Here is a 12,863-nt window from a genome sequence, read left to right on the forward strand (position 1 = left end):
TCAGGTTTTCTTTGGTATGCCAAGCCTCACTGTGTCACCTGCAATCCCTGCCCAGTCACTAATCCGCTAATTTCAAACAAGACGTATAAAAGTCCAATCAGAGCAAAGGGAGTCTGTGCATGGAGCATGACATACATAAACTCTCCTTCTCCTCTTCTTCTCCTCCGGTTCCTGAAGCAACAGCTACTCTTGGTGAGATCTGTTGAGCACACTGGCAGCTTTATCTGCCAGTAAGTGTCAGTTGTGTCCTACACTTCCCCAAAATGGTCTGGGCATTGGCAGGTAAAATGAGACTTCTATTTCCTCTCCTAAAACAATTACGTCCAAAAAAGTAAGGGAGAAGTAATGAAATATAGTGGTAAATAATTAATGGATATTGCTCTGAAATTAAGACAATTTTCTACCTGTTTATTTTATTTGTCACTTGCCTCTTTTTTATTTTTTTTTTTTTTTTGGGGGGGGGGGGAGGGGGTAGTGATGGTGTTTGTTTCTTCGGTTTGCTGTTTTGTTTGCCCTAAATAAAAGCATAGGAATCCGAAGTCACTCACTCTTCTCCTCTGTCAGAAACAAACCTTAGGATTTAGGGGCTTTTTAAAGAGATGGCTCAGGTACAATCAAAGTCTTTGTCTCACTGGCAAGACTACTAATTCAAGGACAAAAAGACAGAGGCTAGAAGAGCAGTGATACCTACAGGAATGTTCAAGGTTGTCAGAAAAGCCTGTGGAATTGCACGAAGAACAAAGAAGAAGGAGAACTAGAAATTATGCCTGTGCTCTCACTGTGAAGGGAGGAAGCCAGATGTGGGAGTTTCACATGAGAGACCACATTGGCTCACAAGCTGATGGGTGAACTCCTTACAACCTGGAGCCCCGTGAAATTGCCTAGCCTTAACAAATTCTATAAATTACACTGTCTCTCTGGGAGTTACATGACAAACCATGAAACTGCCCACCATCAGCAGCATTAATGTCCTGTTGACATAAGGTAGAGAGAGATTCACTGCTGTGGCCACCAAAACATACAGTGGCAGTCTTTCCCCATATTCACACATCTTCACAATGAGAGAGAAAATAATGAAAAGCACCCAGTTAAGTGCCCTCCTCCTTTCAAAGGCACCTTTACCTCTTTTATGCATTCAAATCCCATATCTGAATACAAGTCAAGAGTCCAGGACACCCAAAGAAGACCAAATGGCCTCTGCAACACTGTTACCAAGTCCCAGACTATATATTATGAAGAATGGCAAAACAAACTGTATCACTTGAGAGCAGAATTTTCAAACCCTTTTCCTCATGCTTCCCATCACGGGAAACATTATGTTACTCATTCTCCTTTCCTTAGTTGCCATAGATGCAGTGCCACAGTGCTGCAGCAACAAGCAGCCACCTCCATATGTGAAGCAGCCACCTTCACATCTAAGCACTCCCTGCTTCCCTTCTTGCTTTCAGTCAGGCAAAGGTATCTTCCAAGTTCCATTCTCCCCATCTCACTGGACAGTGAGGATAGCAGACTAGTTCATGCACAACAAAACAGATTAAACTTCCATAATGAAGGGCTGCCACTCGTTCTGGTGCCACTTGCTTCAGTGCCACTTGTTTTGGTCCAAGGACAGTTTGCCTGCATCCCAAAAGGATGCTTCCTGAAAATAACAGATTTTCCTTCTTTTTCAGCTGCAAGGAGGAGCCTATCCTTGTAATCCTGCATTTCAAACCTTGCATCCTCTGCAAGCCTGAGGAGCAGACCAATGTTAAACCTCAGTCAACTCAGTGCTGTCAACCCATATTCAAGCAGCTCCATGGAAGATGAGAGAGTGTAAGCACTAGGCGTTTACATGGCAATAGCCACATGTTACTGCACCACCAGGGCTCTCACAGTGCTTTGTGCTCCAAAGTGTCTCACCAGAACACAAAAGAGACAGACACTCACAGCCATGTCATCAGTAGTCCCTCCATGTCGTCACCACAATGGACGTGTCCTCATCAACAGGACTGCAGCAGACGTCAGCCCCACGCCTGTGCCATCCTGTTCAGTCCTCAGCTTCTTGCTACTGGCCTCCTTGCTGCTTTCAAAACATCAGAAGAAACTGTCAGTAAAGACAGGAAAAAGAAACTACGTTTGCAGAAACCAGTGGATGTTATCCACTGGATGTTATTGAGAAGGGGCACAAGGACATGTCTCTTTAGCATGAAAGCGTACGGTCACAGTTCTGGGGGGAACACTCCTCAGTAATGAACTCTGAGGTTAAAACCACTTTTTCCCATGATCATCCAGAGTGTCCAAGGCACCTTGTGAAAGGAAGGCTAGAGTGAGTGACATGCACCACACTGAGTGTGAAGAGATAAACAGAGGTAGTCTTCTGACTTTCACAGACATCCCAGAGGATGCACAGTGTGTGCTACTGACCACAGCACAGCTGCCCTATGGTAAGCCAGGAGACCACAGGCTGGCAAGCCAGCGGTTCCTTGAGGCACAAGCCTTAACAGCCCTGGAAAGTCAGCTCACCTGCTTTCCTTTTCATTAGGATATACAATCTCTCCTTTCTCTTTCCACTGAAAAACTGTCATCTTGCAAATAACCATTCTAGAATTCTTCAGAGTCGCACACTAAAATGTACTTCGGCAAGCACCTCTGCAAACAGGAAGAAATGAGCAAGTCTGTCGTCAACCCAGAAGGTGTATTACAACTTCAACTACAATATTAACCCACCAGATCATCATTTTGTATCATGATGCTACTTTCACAGTTGTATAAAAAAACTTCATTAAGAATGAGCAATTAATTCTCCATATTTGGTTTTAGCATCGGCCTTAATAAGGTAATCATTTATTCATAACCAAAGAAATACTAGCTTTCTCTTAGAATCAATGTTAGTAGTAAGATGAGAGAAGAAAGATTCTGTTTATAACCTGCAAATAATTATTTTAATTAAAGTTATTGAAGTATTTCCCAGACATAATTCTATATCCTACCTTTACTCATTAAAATAGGACATTACTCAAAGCTGGATGGTGGATGAAGAAAAAAAGAGAGAAAAAATTTTAATATTGCTCCCTAAACAGTGGCATTTAAGTAATTTCTTATTTCTGTTTCGTTTTTCATAGCACTTGTGTCAAATGCATTACTAAAACTTTAATGGATAACCTTTTAAGGTTATTGGGACATACATGTTCTTCGATTCTATGAAAATCATTTTTATAAAATATTACTTTTAAGTAACTTGAAAAACTTTTTAAAAATAGTAAATGGTAAAACATTATGCAATATGAAAATTTTCAATCAAAATACAAAATTTAAATAATGTTGGCATTTTTCTGTCTTTCTAAAAAGATGGTATTTTTTTCTTCAGCTGTTCTTCCATTTGGAGCTTTCATGGTCAGCTCTCTTCAAAACTAAAAGAAGGTGCTTCTTTAGTGCACTAAAGGTTAGAGCCTTTCATGAACAGGTGAAAAAGTGGCCCCACTGAATGCAGCTTGGTTGGGCTCATGCTCAGGATCTCAGTGATCTGAAGTAGAAGCTCAGATGGTTGTGGTGAGATCATACAACATGCTCTTAAGACAAGACACCTAAATATGAGGTATGTTATGAATGGTCTACCATGAACAGACACACACATTGTAACTCTGACTTAACAAGATCTGATGACAAACAGAAGATATGCTGAGAAAAATAAATGACCTTTTTTGTGTAACAGTGCCAGCAGAAAGCAGCCCAAAAGTTGGTACAGCTACTCTTGGGAATAATTGTTTCAACCCCTGTAGCCTCCCACTAGTTTTAAGGTGGTACAAAAGTTCCCATGTAGAGCCATTCTGACCTGGGTGCAGGATAAGGAGCAACTCTGGTAGACTTCCATGTGATGCTATGCTGAGTTCTCAGTGCTGTGTAAACCCCAGAGAGTCACTGGCTCTTCAAGGCTGTTAATGACTTAAAACTGGCAGAGCCATGCTGGAAGTGTAGATGAACACTGCCAAAGACGGGTGGCTCCTCAGCTCTGCCTCTATTCAGTGGGGTTGTCCAGTGTCTCTTTGGAGGGCAGGGCTGACTAACCTATGCTCCCCACTGATGGCTCAGCAGGAAAGGGATGATCTGTGCTTTGCACCCCCATAAGTGGTGAGATACCTAAGCTGTGGCTGGGCTTGGAGCTCAGAAGAAGCCAGGAGGCAGAATCCTGCCTCCCACTGATGGCTGCACCTGAGAGGCAGCAGCTTCACTTTTTTTTTTTCTTCTTTCTTTTTCCCCATTTGACAACTGCACATAAACACTTGTAGATTAGGACTGTTACAGCCCTGCAAGCTTAAAGCAACCTCACTCAGGCATAGACGACAGCTCTCGATGGCAACATGAATGTGACTGCAGACTAATTCACCTTGCTGTTCTGACACATGAAAACCATCTCTGAAATCACAGCACTGTTTGCAGTCACTCCTGTTACACATCTCTGCGCAGTCAGCACTCAGCCAGGCCAACACACAGGAGAAGCACACAGAAAAAGCTTGCACCTTTTTGGTAGATTCATATTGCTCTGTGCAACAGAATTTTTCTTTTTCAGTGTAACCATGAAAAGACATTAATAGTGTAGCTTTAAATACAGGTATATTAACAGAGTCTAAATTTATTTAATACACACATTCTGCACAGAACTGGTTTGTGTTTAAAGCACGTTAGATAGCTAGAAGGGTAGACTGCTACCAGAAAAAAGGCTATCAATTAAAAAGCTATTTATTCCTTCAATATTCTGTTTTCAGAAATCTCAGACCCCTGCAACCAGTGATAAAGCCTGGAGACATGAAGACTTCCCATCAGCAGAGGAGGATCCAGTTAAGGAATATTTAAAAAAAATGGACATACACAAGCCCACGGATCCAGAGGGCTAAGGGAATTGGCTGATGTTAATGGGAGGCTATTCTCAACTGTTGTTGAAAGATCATGGGGATCAGAGGAAATTCTTGAGGACTGCATGAAAGCCAGTCCTATTTTCAGGAAAGAGGATCCCATAAAATAGAGGCAGGTCAGTTTCACCTCCAACCCTGGGAAGGTGATAAGCAAATAAATCTGGGAACAATTTCCTTAACATAAAGAGTAAAATTAAATGATTGGGAGTAGTCGCCATGGATTTATGAAGGTACAAATCACATCTGACCAACCTGATAGTTTTCTGCAATGAGATGCCTGGCTCTTCTCACTGAGGTGAGAGAGAAGTGGATGTTATTTATCCTAACTTCAGCAAAGCTCTTGATGCTGTCTCCCATAACATCCTCATTGACAGACTGATGAAGTACTGACTAAATGAGTAAATACCGAGGTGGACAGAAAACTGACTGAACTGCTTGGCTCAAAAGGCTGTGCACAGCAGCACAAAGTCCAGATAGAGGTTACTCATCAGTGGAGTACTCCAGGAGTCAGTACCAGGGCCAAATAATTTTAACATTTTCACGATTGACCTAGAGGATGGGAGAGAGTCCCCAGCGAGCTGGCTGATAATACAGAACTGGGAGGAGCAGTTAATAAACCAGAAGGGTGTGCTGCCATCCAGAAGGACCTGAACTGGCTGGAGAAACATGCTGACAGGAACCTCATAAAGTTCAACAAAGGGGAATTCCAAGTCCTGCACCTGGGTATGCATAACTCCACACACCACTGCATGCTGGGGCCTGTCCAACTTGAAAGCAGGTTGGCAGAGAATGGCATAAGGTCCTGACAGACTCAAAGTTGAACATAAGCCAGAAAGGTACCTTCGGGGCAAGAGTAGGAAGCAGCATCATGGGCTACATTAGAGAGAGCATCGCCAGCAGGTCAGGGGCAGTGAAGTACATTTTTATTTCCTGCTCATGTTAAACATGGCTGTACAATCTGTATTGCCTGTCAAGAAGAGATGCACTTTGTGGGGTCCTTCACTTGCAACAGGGAGTAATAAACCTATCTCAAACCAGAATCTGGCTGTAAGTACGGGGAAAGGCTATACCACTGTATGGTTTGGTGGCCACAGCAGTGCATCTCTCTCTACTCTACTAGTCAATAGGAGGTTAATGCTACTGGTGATGGGCAGTTTCCACTATGACTACATGAGGTAAGCAGATGCAATTATGGATGTTCTGTTTTAAAAATACTAATTCTAAGACACAGTGTAAAACATTAATTGAAATCATACTCCTTTCCACAAGAACAATACTTCCTGAGAAATGGTTATATTAACAAAGTAACACTGAAGAGACACAATTATTGTATTGCTCTGATACTAAATCAAAACAGTATTCCCTTTTTTTAATTCATACTAACATCCAAAAGCAAAGGACCAAAATTTCAAATATCTATTCAATTTTGCAACTGAAGTCAACAAATTGAATTACTGAATAGATAGCATGACAATATCCTCAATAATATGCATAAACTTATTTGGAAACTCTTGAAAGGAGAAGATTTTTAAATGACAACAAGTAACACACAGTCAATTTATTTTGGTAAACAAATTCCTAAGTACCTAATGGACCAATTAAGTGATTAACTGAATTCAATGCATCAAACACTAACTTGGATGCCTACTTTCATACAAGCTGTTTTAAAAGTACTGCCCTTAAAACAATTAAAACAAAAGAAAACAAAAACACCAAACACAAAAAAAGTTCAACCTTTTTTTTTAATGCTTTTGGGCAGCAAAAGCTGGCAAGAAAACAAGGGGAAAATTTCATTCTGTTTTCTGCACCCAAATTACATAAGATGGTCCTGCTAAGTGTAGCTACAAGACTTCAAAAGAAAGCAAACCCAACCCACTGAACTTTCTCCTTACTGAAGTACTATTCCAGTGATTTCAGAAAGAGCTGAACTGAGCCACGATAGAGCAAGTTTTCTAAAATTCCACCTTCTGTTATTAATTTTAAAATATCAGTCAAATGGTTTGTAATGCAAAATACATTTTTCCATCCCTCATTTACAATCCCATCTTAGAAAATCTGAGGCCAATTCACGTCCCTCTACACAGATGCGACATGTGCCAAAGCAAAAAAAAAAACCAACTCTGCAGGAATAAGCCACCATGGCTTCCCCTGAAGCCTCTTACTGGATTTTGTAGCCTTGAAAGGAAAAAGGGCTATTATTATGCTGGTTCCCACCTTGCCAAACCAAGAGCCCCTAGATCTGCTTGGTATCTTGTGATTGCATTCACACAGCTTTCTTTTGCTACCTTAAAGCAGAGCCAGCACAACTATTTTCATCTCCTGGTATCACTCAAACATTCTATCAGGCTATTTGCTTAACCCAGAAATCCCAGGGGCTTCTAAAAGCCCAGGCTCTGAAGGAAAGTTCGAGCACCACATGACACCAAAGAAGCAAGGCATACCACATCTGCTCAATACTTCTACAGGTCCACACAATCTGCAGGTGAGAATGGGAGCACTTCTGCTTACCAGCTTTTTTCCAAATCCATGGAAGGAGTCAACCATGAAGATCACCTCTACATACAAGTAAAGGGACTACATCATGGGATCATGTAGTTCATGCCTTAAAAAAAAAAGCACCATCTTAATTTTCAAGTTCACAGTAACAGAAATACCTTTGAAATTCATGGACTGATAGCACTGATAGCAGACAAATTCCTTTTAAATGCCCTGAACAATTTGGTTTCCCATTTCAAGGCAACAAGTTTAAGTTCTTTTTCTGTTTTATGCTGAAGAGAAGCTCCCTTAGGCACCAAGCCTAAAAAAGACACCCCACCACATTGCCCCTAGTAACTAATTCTGAGCACTGGCAACCACTGCTTACAGATCTTCTCATGGTGGAAAAGGACCACGCATAAGAAATTCAAATGTAACTCAAAAAAACCCCCCTACTTAATACAGTATGTTCTAGCATGGCTACATAAAGTAAGTAAGATTAAACACTATGGCAAAGAGAAGAAATTAAATATAAACATATTTTCCATTACAACATCAAATGGAAGTCACAGTCATTTAAGCAAATATTTTGCTATGTTGATAGAAGCCAAATACGTGGGGTCTTTTTTTTCCAAAGCCTTTCTTTAGGCGTTGCTTGTGAACTGCTGTGCTTATTTTTTGTTTGCTTTATATAAAAGGACAGAAGAAATTTGTGTTCACATAACACTATCGATGAAATGCTCTTTGCTTTTTTACAAGTTGTTTGCAATGAATGTTGTAGCCCTCTCAAATGGTGAAGAATACAATCAGCCAACCTCTTTGCGCATGTCCTATGAGGATACTCATCCTCAGCAAAAACAAATTTCACTAGCCTTAGTCAGCAAGCTGTAGTGGCATGTAGTAAAACTATGATACATACAAAAAACTTACAGACTTGCTAATTTGTAGCAAGACACAATAGAATATTCTCTCTGAAAACTACCCACATTTCCCAAGCTGCCTTTCGATAGCTTCCCTTTTTGAACAGGAACTTGATGCTTCATGTTCAATCCGTGCACATCACTTTCTCCTTCCTCCCTAAATTATAAACATTTTTCTTACATTTACTTCTTCTGAGATTCAGTAGTGACAGTTTCCTCCTTACACTCCCACATATATTTTGCACAAGCTGTTAAACAGAATTAGTCCATGTTTCTCTTTCATATCAGTCACCATTGGCCAAAAATTTTTCTGCAGAATCTGGTACAGAAGAATCCAACTGACTTCACACTTGCAAAAGCTCAACAACAGCCAGGCTATTAAACTAAACAGAGAAGCAAAGTGTTTGTATGTTATACTCGACCATCCAGTTGAATGCAAGGTTGTTTTTCCTGTGCTCTGAAGGAACCTAATTCACAGACTTTAGAGAAATTCAAGTTTTGACCCTTACCAAATGGCTTCTAACTTGTGCAAGCACGGTTTGGCAGCCAGGCTGAAGAAAGGTTTTGTGGGCTATGGTCATGCAGACCCTCCAAATGGCCAGAAGAAGCATTTACTAGGTGAAAACAGGTCCCAGGTGGCTAACAGCAAAGGAGGATGAACACAGCATTTGCAAGACAGGTTGAACATGTCCAGCGTAAACTCTATGCTGCCTTTAACTACCATAAGAGCATCCCTTACAAGCAGAGAACCACTAAAACATTGCCTGGTGTCACTTCATTGTTGCACTCTGCACAATACAATAGCCCAGGTTAGTTCTAAAGGATACCATCAGCAAGAGGCTGGCTGAGACTTTTACCAAAATGTGGAAAGAGATTATTTATTTACTTAAGCATAAAGGTACTCCTAAAATTTCATGGCAAATCTTTATTGCAAATTCCCCCTCATTCAAAATCAGCATGAACAAGTCAGAATTACCTAGAGAAATGAAACTTCGCAGTCTTCACAGATCTAGCAAAGAAGAAAAGATTGATGTAAGCAAATTCCTCCCTCACCCCCCAAAAAAGGCAAATTACAACCTGATAATTCTTTTGGTTGCTGTTCTCTAATCATCTTTAGTCATGAACAGGAACAACCACTTTTGAGGTAACAATCTAAACTCAATGTTTGATATTTTAAAAATTAAATAAAAATACCAGAAAAGTTACGTGAAGAAAACAAAGTGAAGTGACATTGTAAAACTTCTAGATTCTGCAAGATAATCCAAGTCTGAATGTCCTTCCTTTACCATGTGCTGGGACCACATGGCAGAAGGAGCAAAATCAGCATGTGCAGTATTTGAAGCCCGTGCCACAGAACAGACAAAAAAGGTAAAAAAAAAAAAAAAATAGAATAAACGTATTATGCAAGTGTTGATTTTTGAATATGTTTAAATCTGGAGGCACACTACCACTTCCTGTAGAGTTTTCTGCCAAGTACAGAATCCACGGGGAAAATGGTACAGTAATGATGCAGTGTGAGAAGCCTATCTGGGACATACTTAATGCTGTCCTCCATGCGGAGGGTACACTTCCAGGAATAAAGAGTTAGTCACCCTGTCTACCTCCACCACCCATCTTTTCATCTTCTGCATATTCTGCTCTGCAGAGACAGGCATTCACACCTACAGGATGCTGCTAAGTCATGTGGGGACATGTCATGCAGGAAACTGCTCTTCTACAGAAAACTCTTGCAAATATAATGGACATCCCACTAAGATATCTTTCTTTATGGGGATTCCCACAGGTGGTTTTACTACGCCCTGTTCCTGAATGCGAACACCAATCTGCTTCTGCATACCCTGACTTTTCTCATGAAGGTTAGAAGGGGGCAGAGAGCATAGTCTTACATCCTTTGAATATACTGTGAGCCATAATTAAACAGAGAAATTATAAAAAATATTGGTTTAGAATTACAGATTCATTAAAGTTGGAAGAGACCTCTAAGATCATTGAGTCCAACCATTAACCTGTCCACAACCATGTACATCACTAACCCATGTCTCCAAGTGTCACATCCACTCACCTTTTGAACACTTTCAGGGATCATGATTCCACCACTTCCCTAGGCAGTCTATTCCAAAGCCTGACCACGATTTCAGTGAAGAAATTTTTCCTAATACCCAATCTAAACCTCCTCTGATGCAACATGTAGCCATTTCCTCTGGTCCTATCACTTGTTACCTGGGAGAACAAACCAACTCCCTTAGACATAGAAACACCTACTAGTTATAAAAACTCTTTTTTTTTGCAAAATAAGGTTCTCTGTGGAATTGTGATTTATGCTGAATGCTGTAAACATTTCTTGTTAGCTCACTCCCAAAGCTCATTTCAGAGTGGGATAAGATTGTGTGCAGCTATCCCATGAAGCAAATGAATGAGTCATCAGTCTGCAAGTTAAACAACAGACAGAATCATAGATTCAGACCAAGGTAGGAATAGTAATGAATGAAACACCAGGTTCTAAATTACAGCTCTGGAGAAAGCACCCTAGGATGGCAACTCATAAACATACCTGCCTAGCCCAGCATAAAAAAGCATGTAGGGAATCCAGGGGGACACTTCCGAGAAAAACTCCATGGAACTCAATGGAGGGGAGAAATCTCCCTGAAAAAACGTTTGAAGCAGTTGAAGAAATTCAATTACAGCAGCATACACCTCTGTAACTAACCTCGTCAAGTCTTGTGTCCTATGTTCTTGCAGGTTGGCATAAAGATTATGGAGCAGGAAAATTTATTTTTTACACAAAATAAGTAATTCTAATTAATTTATAGTGAACTCCATCAGTTTTGCACTTTACTAAGATCAGTAAAGTTTTCCTCACAGAAGAAAAAAAACAATAGTGCAAATGCTTTCTCATTTTGTGTTCAAGTGGTTTCTTCTTTGACTAAACAAAGACAGCAATCTCATAAAATGAGAGTATGTCCCACGAACCACACTGGCTAAAAAACGCTCAAAATCTGTCTATGCAGTTTTGCTGGTCTAAATGCAAATAATCTAGGTAATAAGTTTAAATTTCTACCAAAGCAACTGAAAGCAAAACATGTCCCCAGAGATCTCTAGCCTGATTAGTGATGATAAGCTGAGATAGCACAGTCCCAGCTGCTTGATATTACACAAAGAAAGAGGTGGGCAGGTTCAGAAAAAGCTGCACATATTGGTTTCACTCCTATTCACAATTTACCCCTACTATCTCACCCACCCTCTCTTCACCAAAGCATGAAATGACAGTTGCTTAGATTTAAGCTGTTCAATATTCAGCTACTGCCATCACAGATTACAAAATAAACTAACAAAATGCCACCACTCCACACAGTAATTCCCAAACAGCTAGCCCTATGAATCCTCAGATGTTTTGCTCTCTTCCTGAACTCTTCTGCTCTGCCTCCACCTAACCAGCCACTGCAGCTGCACTGGGTTGCAACCACAGTTCCTTCTTCCCTGCTCCAAAGCAGCACTGAGGATCGCTGTAGGTGCAGTACACATCAGGGGTATTTTCCCCCAAAACCTTCACCTGCACCTATACCTCACTGACCACTGCATCCAATAATTACCCCCTAAGTTACTGCATCATACAGAGATCATGCCTACCACTCTCCTGAAAACCCTATCCACAGCCACTGCACAATCGGCTGAGCCAGTTTAGCCCTCTGTGAGAGACAGAAAAGAGAGCAGGAAGAAGGAGAGCCTGGGAATAGGGCCTTCAGCTCTGCTCTTCAGGAAACTTTCCCACATGGTGACTGCTGGCTCAGGTGCAAGATTCACAGGTTTAATTTTGGTGGTTCTCTTCCTACTAACACTTTAGCCCAGACACACTGCAACATACGGTGCACTGACTGTATCAGTCTGGGCAGCACAAACATGCTCTAAGTACCTGGCTGAGAAAGGTGAGGACCTTACCAAGAAAAATAATACCAAAAATGTATTAAAAGGATGAGTGCTCAAAACAGGGCAGTACAGGATGATATGCCATTTAAGGACTTGCAACATATGCCAGCATATTCCAAAGAGGGAATACTACTAAATTTTTATTTTGATACCTCCAAACCCATGATTCAACAACCTAATAACAAGATAATTTTGAAGATTATTAAGACTACAAGTCTTCTTCTCCAGTCTGAAGCTGCTTCTTCACTTACTGATTTTTTAAGGTAGCTCACTTTCCATCTCTGTTTCATGGCTTCTAATTAGCTTATTTCCTATTTTAAGTACTCACAGTTTGGGAATAGAAAAAGTAAAGGGATAGATGATGAGCAGAAGGAACAAAACCTGTCTGTGCAGGATAACCACTCCAGGAGATGAACCACCTCATCTGCGGGCAGGATGGAAAGCAGATTGGGAATGTCTCCTTCCTGCTCATGAAAACACAAGGGGCTGTGAAAGACTGTCTTCCCACCAGATTGTGGCTGCATCACACCTACCACGCAGTTACCCAGAGCACCCCTGCCACACACACAATTAAGTTCTGTCAAGCCTCTACTGACCACCTCTAGTGCCCAGCACATGGCACACTTTAGTTTAGCATTAGCAAAATACCAATAGC

The 12,863-nt window shown here is 40.9% G+C and overlaps 1 protein-coding gene across 5 annotated transcripts in view; it reads right to left on the reverse strand.

Moving 5' to 3' along the window:
* LRRC3B (leucine rich repeat containing 3B) overlaps positions 1 to 12,863 on the reverse strand; it is a 51,126-nt gene that overhangs the window by 20,468 nt on the left and 17,795 nt on the right. The window contains exons 1-2 of one of the 5 annotated variants that reach the window (XM_050319242.1): positions 2,503 to 2,592; positions 1,927 to 2,059 (exon numbers count right to left, since the gene is read on the reverse strand). The exons of 3 other annotated variants lie outside the window; for them this stretch is intronic. The gene's annotated coding sequence lies outside the window, so the exon portion shown is untranslated. Of the gene's footprint in view, positions 1 to 1,926; positions 2,060 to 2,502; positions 2,593 to 7,397; positions 7,417 to 12,863 lie in introns of those variants that run through there. One more of the 5 variants, XM_050319258.1, reaches the window with a different exon arrangement.

This window comes from Myiozetetes cayanensis, unplaced genomic scaffold (genome assembly GCF_022539395.1).
Source record: "Myiozetetes cayanensis isolate MyiCay16 unplaced genomic scaffold, myiCay2020 scf1, whole genome shotgun sequence".
In the NCBI taxonomy this organism is placed as follows: Eukaryota; Metazoa; Chordata; class Aves; order Passeriformes; family Tyrannidae; genus Myiozetetes; species Myiozetetes cayanensis.